Source organism: Echinops telfairi, unplaced genomic scaffold (genome assembly GCF_000313985.2).
Source record: "Echinops telfairi isolate 266 unplaced genomic scaffold, ASM31398v2 ScPeMD7_31;HRSCAF=116, whole genome shotgun sequence".
In the NCBI taxonomy this organism is placed as follows: domain Eukaryota; kingdom Metazoa; phylum Chordata; class Mammalia; order Afrosoricida; family Tenrecidae; genus Echinops; species Echinops telfairi.
The window spans coordinates 34769670-34786209 of record NW_022103928.1 but is presented as its reverse complement, the minus strand read 5'-3'; positions in this window follow the sequence as shown (position 1 = coordinate 34786209).

The following is a 16540-nucleotide window of genomic DNA, read 5'->3' as shown; positions in this document are numbered from 1 at the left end:
TGAAGATGGAAGCTTCAGACTCGGCATCCAGCTTCCTTCCTCTATGTGGACACCTCGAACCCCAACATTTAGGCAGAGCCACAGTTTCTGTCCAATCACAGCAACCTCCGGGTTCTGAAATGCCCCCACAGTTTATGGATCAAACAGCTGTGCCTTAACCTATATTTTGTAAGATTGAGTTCATAATTCAAAATTTGGAAAATGCGTCTATCACTTCCGTGAAATTGGCCACATTACACAGACACTGCATTATCCTTCAGCATTAATCTCATGTTGGAAGACAACCAGAAGGTCACCAGACTATGAGTCAGTGTGGCCATGTTGTTAAAGAAAGACCAAGGCAGAATCAACTACATGGCAACGAACAGCAACAAGTCCCGACATTAAATATAGCCTCAAAATATATGAGGCAGACAATTCACCAGGCACACGGGGACTCGTTAGCATAGTGTTCTCAGCAACTGATAAGGACACAAAAAGAATCAAAAGAACACTGAATGTCTGAATTAGCAAACTTGACCTAATAGACATACACAGAAACTCCAAAAGCAATTTCAAGATAATGCCTTTTTTAGAAAATTCAGAATATTTCTAAAACATAGCCATTATGTCAGGGTTTACAACTTTACAACATGAAAATAAATGAATAGCTATACACGCTATACAGTACTTTGGGTGAATCTCACAACATTCAGAAAAGTAGCAAAAACAAGAGCTTATATATTATACTGCATAGCTTCCTACACAAAGAGGCTTTTAAAAGCTCATGGGACTTTTCTGAAGTCCCCTCATACAATAAGTATAAACACAGGCAAAACTAATCAAAAGTAATCAAGGTCATTAGAAGTAAGAATAGTGGCTACCCTTGGAGACATTGTGACCAAGAAGCTCCTGGTGGCACAAATGATTTGGGCTGGGTTACTAACTGAATGGTTGACAGTTAAACCTGCCCAGTGGCCCCACATGAGACAGGACTGAAGACCTGCTCCCATAAAAATCACAGCCAAGAAAACTCTCTGGAGCTCAGTTCTACTCGGTAGCCTCTGAGGGTGCCATGAGCCAGAAGGAACCTGCCAGCTATGGGCTGTCGTGATTGGAAAGGAGCAAGAAAGAAGCTTCTTGGGTGCAGAGACTGTTATGTGTCTGCATCTGTGAGCTAGTTATGCTAATGCTCCAATATGTGAACATTTATGGTATGTGCACGAGTCAATAGCATACATAAACAGAATTGTTTCAAAATTATGGCTATACACTAGCTACAAAGCAAACGTTAACAATACCAAAGAATTGAAGCCACCCAGAGTACAATTTGCCGGCAGTAGAATGTGACTAAGAAGCCCTGCTGGTGCCATGGATTAAGTATTGGACTGCTAACTGACAGCTCGCAGATTGGGCCCACTGGCCTCCATACACTGGGACAAAGATGAGGCAGTCTGCTTCTGTACAGGTTTAAAGCTTTGGAAACTACAGAACAGTTCTACTCTGCCCTACAGGACCACCAGTTAGAATCAACTGGACAGCTGCGGTAGGATGGGACTAGAAATTTACAGCCCAAAGATTACAGACTACTTCGCAGTGCAGATTATATCTATGTGTTTAGATGCGGATAAAAATGCTTTATGGGGAAAAAATGCTTTTTGAATATCCAATGGGTCAAGGAAAAAAATCACAAAGAGGATTATATGCTTAATAAAGAAAATTAGGACATATATAAAAAAGAAAGTTTAGGGCATGTCCTGAAATAGGGATGACAACGGGAAAGGCGAGGCAGGGATTAATGATTTTACATAAAGCCATTCATTAATTACAGTGAGTTCAGAAAGAGGCTACTTCACTAAGACACATTCTTTCTTGAAAGTTAACTACCTTTTTATCTCTGTTGTTTTCCAATCTAGTTCATGCTAGCGGAATTTGTACTAAATTGTTTCCAATTTGTAATATACTACAAAGAACCTTGAACAGAGGATAAGAGATCTGGGCTTCTATCCCGTCTAACCACAGCTGAACCTGGGTGAGTGATTTCACCAAGCTAACCCAATGCACTCCTCACAAGGACCCTAAGGAGAAGCTATGTTCACCCACCTGGCTGAGAATAAGAGACTTTCTCACACATGTAACAAGAAGGCCGGGTTACATGATCTTGAAGCTCACTCCTAGACTTACAAGTATTATCTATGTGTGAGAGATAGGTAGACATAAAAATACAGAAGACTCTCGTTAATTCAGACTATACCTCTAATTCAGGATGTAAAATGTGTAATTAATAAAACTAAATAACAATGGACATTCAGAATATTACCAATTGCTGGTTTTTTTCTGGTTTTTGTCTCTTTTTGTTTAAGTAATTAACAATCCTGGTGGACAAGGAAAAAACATTACTGTAGAACTAAAAACATATAGTTTTCTAATTAAAGATTTTTATTCTATATACTTTATCGATGCCCATCCAAAACAAAATCATTATTGGTGCATTGATTCCAACTCATAGTGACTACAGGACAGAGTAAAGTTGCCCCCATTGAGTTTCCAAGGCTTTAAAATGTAAACCTTTACAGAAGCCAAATGCCACTTCTTTCTCCCACAGAGAAGCTGGTGGGTTGAAATAACCTACCTTTTGGTTAAAACCCAGTGCTTTAACCACTCTGCCATCAGCGCTCTTAGCTTTTTTAATAGTTGTAATTATATCCCCACTTAATGTTGAGTACTTTACATAAATGAAAGGTTAATTATACAGACTGGTAATTATACCAAGTAAGATAACATATAAAATGTCATAATGAATAATTAATAAGACCTCATTGATTTGGCTTAGACCAGGGATGCAGGGTTAATAGGCTTTCAGCTATCTTGTTACTCTTTGGTATGGGGGCAATCTTGTTAAATAAACCAAATATTTGGTGGCCAAAAAAAGAGTTCATCATTACCATGCAATGCATGCAATGAGGTAGAAATTAATATTAGTTTCATATTTACACATATGCCCCAAAAGGCAAGTATGGCAGCTAGCTACTTCGTGGGTCATGTGCTCAGGAGATTAAGTATTTGTAAATGTGGGTAACCATGTTAACAGTCCTATGATTCTCTTCTTCTACAACGGTGGTTCTCAACCTGTGGGTCGCGACCCCTTTGGGGACCAAATGACCCATTCACAGGGGTCACCCAATTCAATAAAGTAGCAAAATGACAGTGATGAAGTAGCAACGAAAATAACTTTATGGTTGGGGGATCACCACACCCTGAGGAACTGTATTAAAGGGCCGAGGCATTAGGAAAGTTGAGAACCACTGTCCTGCTATGTTATCTATCGCATTACCATACTAAAGTGGAAGCCTTTGGAAAATAGATGCTATGATAAATATAAAAGAAATAGAAGGAGTGAGTCTTTCCCTCAAAGAGCATTAAGTCCTGTCAGGATTGGCATTTGCTTCTGCAAAGTCTTGCCTGGCCTGGATGCCCTGAGAATTGGTGGCCTTGCTTTGCCTTGCCTACAAGCCAAGCTGTTCTCAGAACTTCAACCAGGTGAGCTGGAAACGCTGTCAGGTAAAGCCCAACATTTAACTATTGGACACCAGTGCCCCAGCAGGCTTCACAGGAGAAATGAGCACAATGCGGAAATAATGGTATTGCTGGTTTCTCTGTGAGGTGAATGTGCCTTAAGCAGGAAACTTCTGCCGAAGCCTGGGAGGACGGAGAGTGAGAATATTTAAAATGAAAAACTAGGAAGGGCCTGGTACACACGTACACACACACAGATCCTCTGAAGTGACCCTCTGTCACTATGCCATATCTATTCTGTCAAATCCTTCACATGGATTCAAAGAATGGACGACAAAAGCAGTTGCCGGTAGAGGTGGGTTGCTACGCCTTTCGTCTGAAGCACTTTGAGTGGGTTCAAACCACCAACCTTTTGCTTAGCGGCTGAATGAGATGCCACCTAGAGACTCCATGCCCATGCTGACTGGTGGTTGCACTCATTCAAAACAGCGATGGTCATTTGCTTTGGTACTTTGTGTATATCGCATTCTCCATCCTTTAGGGAGGTAAAAAGATTTATTCTACCAAAGACAGTGAAGAACAATTCTGGAGCCTTTTATTTTCCCAGGCTTTTTGCTGTCCCTTCGAGTATCAAAAGTTTTGTAGCAGTCTCTATTTTGATTAAATCTGCGGGGGAAAAAATATCATCTGCAAGGACTTGATTGTGCTTCAAGAGCAGTGACACTTGTGATTAGATACAATATACAGCTACCCATAAATATTAGTTAACTTCTTAAATGGGTCCCTGTGTGACAGCTAAGGCACACAACAGAGTGGGGGAGTTCCTATTGAGCATCTCTAGGTGCCAGAGCTGTTAAAATATTTTACAACAGCATGTTTAATGGGCATGCCCTCAGTGAAAACCCTGTAAAAAAAATGGTTTGTCTCTCATGTTGGACATACGTCTGTCAAACATTCATTCCGTGCTAAATACTCCCTCTTCAGTCAGTCCCTTTAAATAAAATGTCAGGAAGAGAAAATACGTTCAACTATCTAAGGAGAACACCAAAAAGTTTGTGGGGAAATTCCTTATCTTTTCATCCCATTTTTTCCAAGAATTTTTTAAAGGCCTTCATACGCTATCAGGGCATTCCTAATAAGTGTCTGTAGAGTAGGACCCACAGCTTTAACATTTTTATATTATGTAAGTATATGAAATTCAATAAAGCCATTTAATTATGCTTTGACACTGATCCATTAATAAGGCATCCTTTTCACTTTAATACTCTATTTAAAATGTAATTTCTCATTAAGTAAACCAATATCCAGTAACCAATATCCCAATGAGCTTTTTTAAACCTTTGGAAACTATTCATTACAATCAAAGATTACTCTTAATTTTATACCTATGTATCAGCGAACAGAATAGAGATTGAAGCATATAAAAGAACAGTGATATAATTAAAGACTAATCAAATTCATAAAAATGATAATGCAATTATGGAAAGCAACACAGAAGTGGTTTTCAGAAGAGGACTTGGATCATAAAAACACTTTAGTATTACCTTGCCTCACCAGATCTGTGATGAGAATCTATTTTAAAAAGTGGATCAGAATCCTGGTTAGACATGGAAGGATAGAAAGGAGGAGGTTAGATATAATTATTCCTCCTCGTCTCAGAAAGGAAAATGGAGGCGTGTACTACAATTTTAAAGCAATATGGGGGGGGGATAGAAATTCATGTTCTGAGTGATTTGTTTCACTCAACTTGCTTTCAGCCGCCCTCCTCGGGCTGCTCAAAACACACTAAGCATCCCATCCCATCATAGCCAATGGTCAGGCAAGTCGACTGACTCACGATGACCCTGCAAGTATCCGAGCAGAACTGTGCTCCACAGCTATCAGTAGCTGATGTTTTAGAAATAGATTGCCAGGCCTTTCTTCTGAGGTGCTCCGGGGTGGACTCAGTGAGCAGCCAAGTGCTTGAACTGTTCACCACACCCAGGCACTCAAGGCAAGTAGACCATCCTATTTAAACGGCGTGACTTCCTATTTTAGGAAATCTTTATAGAAAATCCTTCTAAGACCCCCTCAGCACTGCCCTTGGTTCACAGAGTCTCTGCAGGCCTTCCTGTTGCTTCAACGTTTACGTATCATTGATCATTTCATTGTTTTCTATGCCCTTTCCACAGACATGCCTGTTCACCTGTGTACTCAACAACTTGAACACGAAGCCCAGCAAGAAAAATCTGCAGAGCAAAAGCACTTACCTCACAATGTTTTTGTAAAAATTAAAGGAGATGAAGTACTAACCAGTCCAAAAGCCTATTGCTGTAAAGTCCATTCTGACTCAGAAGGGCCCTCTTATAAGAAGGAGTAAAACTGTCCTCACAGGAGTCCGAGGCTGTCGTCTTTACAGGAGGGGACTCCTGCATCATCTCTCCCCTGTGGAGCAGGTTTGAACCACCAACCTTTGGTAAGCAGCTGAGCATTTGACTACTGAGCCACCTGGGCTCCTCTCAACTAGCCTAGAGCTGGCAAACAAATTGGTGTTCCCTGTTAACTCCATTCCCTTCTTCACTTCCATCCAGAATCTATGGCCTTAAATGAGCACAAGACAGCCAGGACTAGTTTATCAGCATGAATCTCAAATACGGTACGGTGTTAACCATGTAATCACTGGTGCTGAATCTCTCCTTACCAAGCATCTGAGATCAGCTGATACACTGAGCACCGACTTCTACCTCACTGTCATAGCTGGCACAGCTAAGACCTGCCTTGAAATCCGCCTCTAGGTCACCGTGATCCTGGAGTGGGTGTCTCAAAGCTCTATCCTCAGAAACCCAAGGAAAGGTGGCTTACACCCACCACGTGGCTTTAGGAACTGAGATTGTATACATCAGTCCTTGGCAACTCACTGGAAATTACCTTTAACGCTGGCTTTTAAGAAGAAAGGCACTCATCCATTCAAGGAATTTGACTAATGGGCCCCAAAAACAGAAGCTCATGGAAGCAGAGCAGCTGTCATTCTACATACATCACAGCACTGCAGTGCGGTCTGTGAGTCTCATTGACCCGCTCCCACTCCTGTTACTCCAAAATGTCTAATGGGTTAAAGCAAGACTCCCGGCAGCCTCTATGCTACCGACCAGGGTTGGGTGCGTTTAGATTTTGATAGCCTGATGGAAAATAGTGCCAGGCCTAGAGGTAGAGACTTTTCCAATAATACTTAGCTGTCTACAAAAGAGCATTCTCAATGTCTATTGCACCTTAGAATCGCATGAGAAACTTTAAAATTGCCTAAACCTGAACCTACCTTCAAACCTGACTCTAATGTGCAGGTCGGGCTGGGAACCGATGGCTGTAACTTGTGGCCAGTGACATGTGCTCGGTTACTGTATCTGCTTAATCACAGCTCATTCTGACCAGAGTCAAGACATCATCCATCATCGTCAGACTCCCCTTCAACATGCTCCTATTTGCCTGGTTCTTGGCTTCTTGAGCTAAAGCACCATCTACTGATTCCTACTCTGAATCTAAATCTGGAATTTGGCCCTACTATTTAAAGAATGAGCATTCCAAAACCATCTTTTTTACTACATTTCTCATTCATGAAATTACCAAAACAAAGAGTTTGCCACTTCTCGCTAGCAGGAAAACGACATTTTCCCATACACGAGATAGCCAGGTGTTTATGAAGCTGGCCAAGAATTAACACTGAGTGCAAGCTGGAGCTCCCTGCTCCACATCTGCTTATTCCCAGTTGTTTTTCTTTGTGGGAACAGCCAGAGCTGCAGTTCTGGACGCGATGATGTACATCTGCTCCTCACTGCTGACACTGCTCAGAAAGCGTAACACAGAGCACCGGCTCAAATGGACTAAGTAACAGGAGAATGTCTCACACAGTAAGACACACAGGAGAAGATGAATGGGTGCTTGGGAAAACAGCCTTATGGAAATGGGTTGGAATCATAAATGACTAAAGACCTATTCACTTTGGAGACCAATACACCTAACGGTGAAAAGCCTGCTGCCGTTGAAGCCTCTCAGACACAGGAATAAGCTACCAAGTGACTCTGAATCAGAGCAAACTACAGGGCATGGCTCTAACTACGGCTATGTGGGAGAAGACACCACGCATACTCATACCAAGAAACACAGCTCAAATTCTGCCATGCACTATTTCTATTTATTTTAAGTGTGTGAATACTTTCCTTACACGATCCTATTTACAGTCCTTAAGGAACGTTGGTGGTCTAGTGGGTTACACATTGGGCTGCTAAGCACAAGGTCAGCAGTTTGAAAGCACCAGCCACTATGGGGTGAAAGACGAGGCTTTCTACTCCTCTACAGAGCTACAGTCTCAGAAACCTACAATGGCAATTCAACTTTGCTACAAGGTCGCTATGAGTCGGAATCCACATGACGACAGTGAGTTTGGATTGGGTTTTACTTACATTGGGAAGAAGGAACTTCAAAAAGTTCATCAGAAAAAACGGAATTAAGAAGTAATGGAATTTTCCCATGAACGTTAGAAGCCCCCTCATATACGGTAGGCACTTAGGTTATCTCGCGTTTATTTAAGACCAAGGTTCGGAGAGGTCACATAATTTGCACAGAGGCACAGCACTGGTAGGTGGCAGCAGACACAATCTGAACCCAGGGTTAGTATGCTGCACATCACAGCCCAACCGCCAAGGAAGATTCCAGGGAAGAAAAATGTCCCCCACATTTGGATCACTTTGGATCACATAAGTCTGTCCATACATAAGATCTATTTTTGGTTTGTTTGCTTTAATTGAGGTCACAGATGGATAATGATAATTGAGTGGACTAAGAACCAGGACTTCAGGAAACTAGGAAGAAAAGCTCACCATATGCGCTGAAGCACTGTGTAAAAAACACATTGTTGTTAACTTCTGTCCAGCTGCCCTGGCTTATGGTCACCTCACCCAGGCACAATAGAACAAAATGCAGTCGGGGTTTTCATTGGCTGATGTGGGCAAGGGGAACACCAGGGCATTCTTCCTTAGCCATCTTAGTCTTGGATTTCTGCGGAAACCTATTCAGCGTCACAGCAACAGCCAAACCTTCACTGACAGAGGGTGGTTGCAAACTAAGAAAGAAACCTACCACTGAGCCACTACGCTCCCTGAAATACAAGGTCTCATGAAATGATGTAAAAGGAATTAGACTGTGCCTTAGTTATTGTGGTATCTCTATCAACTGACAAACACAAAGCAATCAAAGAATATATTTGAATAAATGTGGAAAAATACGTTCAATTCCCAAAATAGAGACAGACATAAGTAAGTTTTCTTTGAAGAAGAAGAAAAGGAGGAGGAGTTGATTCTCCTTGGTGGCCACTGCTTCATATATTCAAAATACAATCCTCTAAAAGGCCAATCTGGCCGCTTTCTAGAACACTTGCCTAGATACTTCCTGTTACCTTAAAATTCTTTATGTTGATCCTGCCCAAGTTCTGTGCTAATATTTGTCACTCCATAGGAAACATTAGGGCCTCGAAGCTAGGCAATATCGTTTCTAACAGTCACCTCAAAAAAACATTAGATTCCAGATAAATGTTGTCTTTTAGATATCCAAACTTGTTTTCATTTCCCCTGTTTACCTAATCTTCCCAACGTTTTATTGGTCTGATTTTATGATGTTCTGTTATTTTTAACCTGCCATTATGAAACAGCTGCGCTCAAATACGAGCTCAGGGCAGTCTCTACTGAGGGCGATCAGCAGCCCGTGAAAGCTCAAAGTGACACCGGAGAATGAGAAGGTTTTACTTAGAGACGTTTCTCCCTCCCACTTTACAGGGATGTCAAGTAAGTTTCTTCAGAGGTTTCGGGCACTGGCACTGCAACCTTAGTTCAACTGAAGGCAGAAGCAATGGACCACCAAGAGCCTTCAACAGCCTAAATCATGCTAAAGGGTAGCATTAAAAACATGGCATATAAATGTGAAGCAAACTGGATCAAAATCCTGACCTCAACAGTATCTTCAACTTGGCCCCAATTTCAGAGGGAAGGGAGAAAAAAAAAATCACCATGAACTAACAAGAATTTTTAAATTTGTTTCACCCCCCCACCCCCACCCAAAGTAAGTGTGGTAAACCCTAACCTCCACGCCTGCAGTTGTAATCCGCCTTTGGGAATGGGCTATCTGTCCTAAGGAGCCCTGGTGGTGTGGTGCTTATGTGCTGGGCTGCATTCCATTCCGCAGGGTTGGAGTTCAGAACCACAGGCAGCTCGGAGGGCAGAAGACTGGCTTTCTACTCCTACAGCCAGTCTGTCTTGGAAACCCACGGGGGTGCATGCATCAACACTGACTCCATGGCGGTGAGCTGTGCTTTTAGGGTTTATCTGTGCTATGTTAATGAGACAGGATTAGTGAGGGGTGTGTCCCGAATCCATCTCTTTTGAGATATAAAAGAGATGACATAAGTAAGAGAAAGCAGCACTTGCCAAGATACTGAAGATCACCCAGGAGACAAAGGCCTTCCACCAGAGAAGACTTGGTAAGAGCCTTATAGAGCAGGCCCCCTGAATTTGGACTTCCAGTTGTCCTAAACTGTGAGAAAATAAATTTCTATTTGTGAAAACCATCCGCTTGTGGTATTTTGTGACAGCAGATCTGAAATAATTTAAGAGGTGAAGGTGGCTTTTTACTGCTGTAAAGAGTTACCGTCTCCGAAACCCACAGGGGCAGTTCTGCCCTACAGGACTGCTATGAGTGGAAACTGACTCGATAAAAGTGTTTTTCTTTGTTTCTTTGTTCTACGAATAAGTACGACTAACTGGATTTGTTGACTGTTGTGGGATGTTCTGTTCTATCAGTTATATCTGTGAGTTAGTTTATTGTGTCAACCTGGCTGATAAACACATGTGGGGTTAATTGAAGGGCGGAGGGATAAATGGCTCAGTGAGCCTCGCCTTTCTATTTCTCGGGTCTCTTGCTTTGTGATGGTCGGACCAGGGTGCAGCTATCTTAGCGGTTCCCTGCTTCAGCTGGCAAGGCTGACTTCCTGCAAGATATCCCCAAGGAGAAGCCGCATGGACCTACTCTGATGCAGTTCTGGTCTGCTGGAGCAGCCGTGTGGAGACCCCTGCCAGCGCTGAGATGCTTACACATTCACTGACTCGGCTTTCCTCCTGCAGTTGGCATCATTATGTCTGTTTTGTGAGATGGAGGAGGACTTTGTGGATTGGTGTTGGACATATGGGTTAATGTTGGACTTGTGGGCTTGGGCAGCACTGGGTTGGGATGTCTTCTTGATGCGCACTTAACCTTTATATGAAACGCTCTCTTATTCATGAGTTTCTGTGGATTTGTTTCTCTAAAGTACCCAGACTAGCACAATGTTATATCAATGACATAGAGGTCACTGATATAAAGGATATAAAGAAGCTAAAGCTCTAGAATTAATCTTCTAAAAGTACAAAAGGCCTAAACCAGTATCACCCTACAAGTTACGACCTAATGAACCATGATGTCTATTCATCCCTTGCAGACTAAGGAAATACCCAACCTTTCACTTAAGGGTCACAGGCCAGTATCTAGGTAACAGCATGTCAGGGATGGTCAGACAGGGGTCAGAGTCTGATAACACACAAACGCCCTGAGGCCCAGAGCCTGGGTCTACCTCAGGCATAACTCATCAAGTTATGAAGGAATTGCCAGAAGCTGTGCTCAGCAGGTAGTAGAAATACAGTCAATCAGGTCTTAGGGATGTTTCATAATACCAAATAAGACTGAGCTAGAACCGCATTATTCACTCTTTGGGATCTTTGATGATATTCTCTCACAATCAGGGCCTGCAGGTATTGGGGAAATGGCAGAGGCTAGCTAACAAAGCTACAGGGAGGACAGCGGGAGGAGAAGGCAGGAGGAGGAACACCCTCAACTCTCCCTGAAGAAGAGCAAAACAACAGTGGCTGGCTTGGGAGTGCCCCTGCAGAGGGGTGGTCAGTACACCACAGCCAAACAGAAACAGTGCTAAGGCCTCCCCACAGCCTCATACACACAGGGAAGGGAAGGGAAGAGGACAGAAGAATATTTAGAATTTCAGTCACCTATTCAACAAATGGTTACAGAACACCTGCTATGTCCAAAGCTCTGGGAAAATACTGCCAGGATTGCACCAAGAATTTATGCATTAATTCAATCTAACCTTGAAGAATGTGCCATGTAGCAAAAGACACAAAATGCAGACACAGTCATGATACTAGGAAGGAAGGAAGGAAGGAAGGAAGGAAGGAAGGAAGGAAGGAAGGAAGGAAGGAAGAAAGGCAGGCAGGCAGGCAGGCAGGCCATACCACACACAAAAAGATATGAAAAAGGCCAACCTCATATGGAAAAATCCTTCCCCACCCACCCCCCATTTAGCATTTTTAAGAGTATCAGAATGTTTCTAACTCCCTGTTCTAGATTTATCCATTTCCTCTGTATACTATTAAATTGGTATCTACCTACCTGTATTTCCTGTAAAGTGGATGCTGAATTCTAGAAGGTTGATTAAATTCGGATTAAATGTGTTCTGGCAAATGTATTTTATCAGTAATGTTGTTATGTAAGCCAGCTTTAGTACTTCTTCTCTATCCAAAGTGCTGTCCTTGGACAAGGCACATCAGCACCATGTGGAACTTGCAGACTCTCAAAACTACTCCAAATCGTTGGGTGCTTTTTAGGCCCATTACAGTTTGTAAAGCACAGGGGTACTTCGCCATAAATCACCCAGACACGTGGAATGGCTTTGCCCACCATTAGTAATACAACATTTTAACATTTGGCCAAGACCAGGTCAACAAATCTGTACACTGTTAAGGCAGTTTCTTCTTTTCAATTAATAAGAAATACATAGGGTGATACTTTGGCACTGAGAATACTTTTGTCCCCATCAACCTTCCATCTAATACTTTTAGCATCTAATAATGACTCTTACCTGGCTCAATTATTAAACTGGGTTTACCAAATGGTAGTTTTCTATTTTTATTATTCTTTCTCCCTTTACCAGCGAATATTTCTCTGTATCCTTCCCAATCTCATTACCCTCATGCCTTTTAAAAAAAACCAAAAAACTTACAGTTGCTATTTCTGCCTTGTCTTTTTACCTTATGGACTTTTCATTCTTCTGTGTCATTGGGAAATAATAATCATTATGTTTGACAATGTAAACTTTGGCATTAACTTCCGCTCTTGTACAAATGTTGCTTTGAAAACCTAACATTTAAAAAGATTGTTTACATTATTTTGCAAGATGTATATACCTTTATATTACTATGCTTTTAAACAAGAGTATTTATGTTATCTTAACTTACAGCTGTTTTGTTCCAGGCCCATTTCCTACATGCCAACATGTTGAGTTCTCACTCAGAAGCATTACCTGCAGTATTTGATAAGTCTCACTTTATTGTTTTATATCCCCTACTTGCTTGGCAGGTGGACTGTTCACATGTTTAATATGGTCAGATCTAGAATGAGTCCATCAGCTGATGCTAACATTCCACTTTGGTACAGATGCGAACACTAAAGAAATGCACATGCTATGCTAGTGTCTTTTCATCTTCCACAAACTTGTTTCTTTTGTTTTTGTTTTTTCAGATATTGGAGAGATTTTCTTCCAATATTCCATAAAAGGATTCCAGTATAAATTGTCGAATATGGCATATTTGGTTAAATATTCCTACATGCCTAATGGGGGGATCACGCTAATTTTGCTCCATCAAAAGCACCTGATATTCACCTAATAAAATATCACATTTCAAAGACTGGGGCAATAATAGGATTGCGCATGGAGCAGTGGGAAATTTCCACATAAGGGCACTAGAAGCAGTAAGACATCACAGGAAAAAGTCATTACTGACAGACAGGGTCATCATTTAACCAAAGAAAGAAAACTTGCATTCCTAAGAAGTTCCCAGATTACATGAAAAAGAGGCCTATAGAGAAGTAAATCCATCGTCTTCTCAAAACTGCAATCTTATCTCCATTCACTATTTAATGCAAGACTTGCTGAATGGTCCTTGTTTGTGTAATTGCTGGTGCTCTTAAGTGCTTTGGGGTCAGGTCTGAGTCACAGCAGCCCTATGAACACTGCCCTGTCCTCACACTTGTTGTCATGCTTGAGCCCATCCTTGCAGACACAGCGGCAATCAATTATTGGTTATAGATTCCTGGATTCTTGTGTTTTCGCTATCCATGGTCAAAATTACTGCAGCAATTTCTGGTATCTCTTTCGAAAGTTTAACAAAGGAAATTTAACTTAAAAACACAATCTTTTGATTAAGAGGTACCAAAACTCTTATCCAAGGTTTGATCTCACTGTAGCATAAATGTGAAAGAACCATGTATCTAACAGGCTTTGTTTCATTCTGTGAATCCCTGAAGACACGACCTACCATTCATTTTGTATGAGCAGATGTGACCATTAAGCAAGGAAGGACCCAACTAGTTGAAACTAAAAAACTGATTGTACAAAATCATCTGGTTTAATTATTTCTAAGCTAATTTCCACGAAGGTAGTATTGATTCAATGTTAAAATTCTGTTTCCACTCAATAGACCTAAGTTGGATTTCTGGTCACTATATCTCATAGGCAACCAACTCCTTTCTTCAGTGGAAGCTTGAGTGTGCCTATGACTGACGCTAAAGAGGTTTCAGCAGAGAATCTAGACGTTGTTCTCAACCTTCCTAATACCATGACCCTTTAATACAGTTCTTCATGTTGTGGTGACTCCCCCATCCCCCATCCATAAGATTATTTTCATTGATACTTGATAACTGTAATTTTTCTACTGTTATGAATTGGGCGACCTCTGTGAAAGGGTTGTTCGACCCCCACAGAGGTCACCACCCACAGGTTGAGAACCACTGTACTAGACTAAGACAAGGATGATAGGGCTGGTGATCTACTTCCAAAAGCCAAGCAATAAAAACACTATGGATCACAACAGCTGAATCCACAACCAATCATCAAGATGGCCCAGGATCATGCAGAATTTAGCTGTGTACACATGGGCTTGCCAAGAGTCAGGCCAACTGGATAGCAGCTAACAAGCCCGAATCTAATTGCATTCTGATTTCAGAGCTTTTAAACAGTTGACTGGGAGCCCTGGTGGGATAGTGGTTACACATCGGGTTGCCATCTGCAAAGTCAACAGTTGGAAACCACCAACCGCTCCATGAGACAAAGACAGGGCTTTCTACTCCCATAAAGTGTTACAGTCTCAGAAACCCAGAGGCAATTCTACCCTGTCCTTTAGGGTCACTGAGTTGGCATCGAATCAATGGCAGTGAGTTTTAAAGTGACTAGGCAACAAACACAGCAAACGCCTAATATATGCTTATTGAAGAAATAATTCATTTAATTTATGAAAAGAATATTATTATGATTAAATGTTTACCACACACATCCAAATATATATTGTAAATCCTAACCTCCAAGTCTATGCCTATAAATTACATTTAGGAATGAATTGTCTTTGTTATGTTCATGAGGCATGATTGGTGTAGGGCAAGAATAGGGAACCTTTTTCTGCCAAGGGCCATTTGGATTTTTATAACATCATTCAAGGGCCAATTGGTCAAAAATTTAATTACTCCACCTCTAGTGTGATGGCTAGAACTGCTTCGCTTTAGGGAGAAGTGTGATGTTAGCTAGTACTGATGTTTTCACAGGCTATGTAAGACCTGAAGGCTGGCTGCTCCTCACCCCAGATATTGGGTAATACCTGAGTCAATCTCCAGGTTAGGTAAACAATAGAAAGCAGAGATAAGGAACCGTGATGCCAATTCACAGGAAGATCGATCAGGAGCCGAAACTCAGAAGAGGTTAAGGACCTTCCTCCAGAATCAACAGAGAGAACACCTTCACCCTAAATTCCAGCTTCTAATCTCCTAACCTGTAAAAACCTGCATTTGTGCTTGGCAAAGTCATATGGTATTTCTGTTACAGCAGCACTGGGTAACTAAGGCAAGCAGGCATTATTTATGAAAAGTCTATTTAATGTGACATCCTAACTATATAGCTGCTGCTTCATACTGACATCAGATTTTGCTTCAGTTAACTCAAGGAAAGGTAAATAATTCTAATGGGAAAGCAAACAGTTTTATAAAGAGTAAAATTATCCTGCCAATTCAATTGTGCATGACAATTGAGCATAAATATTTAAATTCACAGCCACAGTACTTGCAAAACAAGACATTAACCCAATAAATATATCACCTTAAGCAACACAAAGAAAAGAAAACCTTCATTTAGAATTTGCTATGTCTGATGATTGAGTTACAGGGAACGGACCATTCCGGGTCAAGAAGTTACTTCCTCTCTCCCTGCCCATCCCATTTTGGTAATAAAACTTACACAATGAAAACCACTGTTTCATGTTTATAGGCAGTTGGACGCTTTGAGCATTTTGTTCATCCAGGAAGCTAGCAAGTCCAAGACCTCCAGGGTATGCATGCTTAAAGTCATAAGAGCATCTCCTTGGTGGGTAAGTAATGGAGAGTGCCATGCTGTATTATACTGGACTGATGCTGATTCCATCTCTTAGATGCTTTTGCAAAATGTCCTCAATACAGACTCAATGGCACCAGGAAGGAAAACAGAACTCTGGTACTCTCCTGGCCTCTTCGAATAACTTGGAAAGATAAATACGAAACCTGCTTGTCCTAGTCTAACTCTCTGATCAGTGTGGTAACTTAGTTTTGCACGTGGATGGTACAAAGGGTTTACATGCTCAGCTACTAAAGGTTCAAGTTCACCCACAGGAACCTCACAAGAAAGGCTCGACTCCTTTTGAAAACCCTACAGTTTCACTCCAACACACACAGCGTGTCCATAAACTGGAGTCTACTAGACAGCAAGCAGCTTTGGCATCAAGTCACCATTAGTCAGAGCTGCCTCAGCAACTAACCACAACAAAGCAAAGGCACTCCTCCCGAGGAAAGTTCCATTTATGTCAAGGTACGGAATGTCAGAGTCACATCTGTGAGGTCAGCAGTTCAAGCCCATCAGCGGCTTCATGGGAGCCAAGACCTCGCAATCTGCTCCTGTGAA